The sequence below is a fragment of the Lygodium microphyllum genome, chromosome 2, assembly GCF_053477565.2.
Source record: "Lygodium microphyllum isolate KBCC chromosome 2, Lygodium_microphyllum_v1.1.10, whole genome shotgun sequence".
Lineage (NCBI taxonomy): Eukaryota > Viridiplantae > Streptophyta > Polypodiopsida > Schizaeales > Lygodiaceae > Lygodium > Lygodium microphyllum.
Window position 1 is genome coordinate 168109046 of NC_141136.1, and position 2192 is coordinate 168111237.

Consider the following 2192-nt stretch of genomic DNA (forward strand, 5'->3'; position numbering starts at 1 on the left):
ATATTTGGTCAACATCTTGAGGACCATCATTTTCTAGAGTGATTGTGAGATTTTTGGATGGGTGGAGCAGAGTATATCATATCTTTTTTATGAAAGTTGAGAGGTGAGAATAAGGATTTTTTAATTAATTAAGGAATTTTGTTTGCATCTTGCATGATGCACAATCACCTCTAGATAGTCTAGGCACAAATATCTTCAGTGCATCCATATTTTTTGTGTGAGTATTGTTTGAATGGTAGCATGTCATGGATTCGATTAATTGCATGCTTTATCAAATCATGTATGGTTGTGCATGGAGTTCTCTTCCAAATCATAATTCTGCTAGGGCACATTGCATGAAAATACAAAATTCCAAGAATGGTTTCGCTCCTAGCATTGAGAAGGATGCAGCTTTGTACGATGAGGCTTTGGTTAGGACAAAGCTTCAAGAACTTCGGGTACGATGCAAGGAAGGTTCCTGAAGTTATTCAAGATTACATTGATGAAGTTCGTGATCACCTTAAGGGCAGTCAGAGAGGATGACGAGTCAGTCGCACTTCAAGCAATAGAGTTTTGGAGTTCTATCTGTGACGAAGAGATTGAGCTACAAGAGCAGTATGGTGGAGGCTGTCAGACTGAGTTCAAAAAAAATAGATTCCCCTGGGAAGCCAAGGCATAAGCCAGAAAGGAAACATGAGATACAGAGTCAAGTACGGAAGTCATATGAGAAACATAGGTTAGAGGTAGAAAAGAGGAATGACATATATGGTCATGGAAAATTGCTGCAAAAATCTCCTGAAAAACATTGGCGCAGCATGGATAGTGGAAGGAGCTCACCTAGTAAATATGACAAGTATGGAGTTGGTGGAAAGAGATCACCTGGTAAATATGACAGACATGGCCTTATTGACGGGACAGGTCCAAGCGACACTTCTAGGAATTATGTTGAGAGATCAAGCCAACCTGAGTTGTACATGAGCCTACCATATATGGAGATCATAGGAAGGACTCGATGGTGGTGGATTTTTGTTGTGGAGCAAATGAGTTCTCCTTGCTATTGAAAAGGAAGCTAGATGAGATTGGGAAGAAGTGCGAGTACAAGAACTTTGATGTCATTCAAACAAAGGATGATTTCAGTTTTGTGAGGAAAGATTGGTTTACAGTGAAGCAGGGAGAGTTGGTGGATGGAAATAGGCTAATTATGGGGTTGAATCCTCCTTTCGGCGTAAAGGGTGGCCTTGCAACTCAATTTATTAATCATGCTCTAGCATTCAAACCAAAGCTCATCATGCTCATAGTTCCAAAAGAAACTAAACGGTTGGACTAGAAGAAAGAACCATATGATCTCATATGGGAAGATCTTGATCTCCTAAAGGGCGAGTCATTTTATTTACCAGGTTCAGTTGATGTGAATTCGAATCCATTAGGTGATTGGAATTCTGTTGCCCCTCCATTATACGTCTGGAGCAGGCCAGATTGGACTGCAAAGCACAGGAGTATAATAGCGCTAGAGAATGGGCATGTCTCACAGAATTCTACTTCAAGACCACCTCAATTTTCTGGTCCTCTCTACAGACATTCATCATATTCCATTTCCCCATTGATGATCGTGGATACTATTGTGGACAGCAGAAGCTCTAATGATGTTGCCATAGAGCCAGGAAATAGTTATGTGGAACCCAAAAAGACTGAGGTTACTGAAATGAGTTCTGATCTACTCAATGTAGAAGACTTGTTTGAGAATGATGGTCAGATGGATACGGAGGACACTGATGGGTTTGGGCGGTCACAGTTTCCTGAGAAGGGTGTTGGAAAAACAGCTGACAGATTGGCGAGAAAAGGCAAGGATGAAAGAAAGTATCAAGGAAACCAATCCAGTAGCAAAATGGATCTCATCGACAAGAGAGACAGTAGAAAAGGTAAATTTTCAGGTGGCAATAATGATCGTAATAAGGAGAGACAGCCTTCTACACGCAGGCCCTCGAAGGCACCCGTGAAGCTTACATGAAGCTGCAGAACCTTGGGATTTCCTATCTGCGCCCTCCCAACTACTATGTAGAGATGGTCAACAACGATACACACATGCTTAAGGTCAAAGGACATGTTGCTCCATCAGCAAAAGTAGATGGAAGAAGCTGAAGAGCGCCACAAATCCCGAGAGGCAAAGAGGTTCTCCAAGGAAGTGCAGGCCCAGAAGCTCAAGGAGTGGGCAC

General features: G+C 42.0%; 1 pseudogene; it reads left to right on the forward strand.

Moving 5' to 3' along the window:
• The first annotated feature begins 991 nt into the window (after nucleotides 1–991).
• Nucleotides 992–1987, forward strand: LOC148040590 (protein ENHANCED DOWNY MILDEW 2-like; annotated as a pseudogene).
• Nucleotides 1988–2192: the final 205 nt, after the last annotated feature.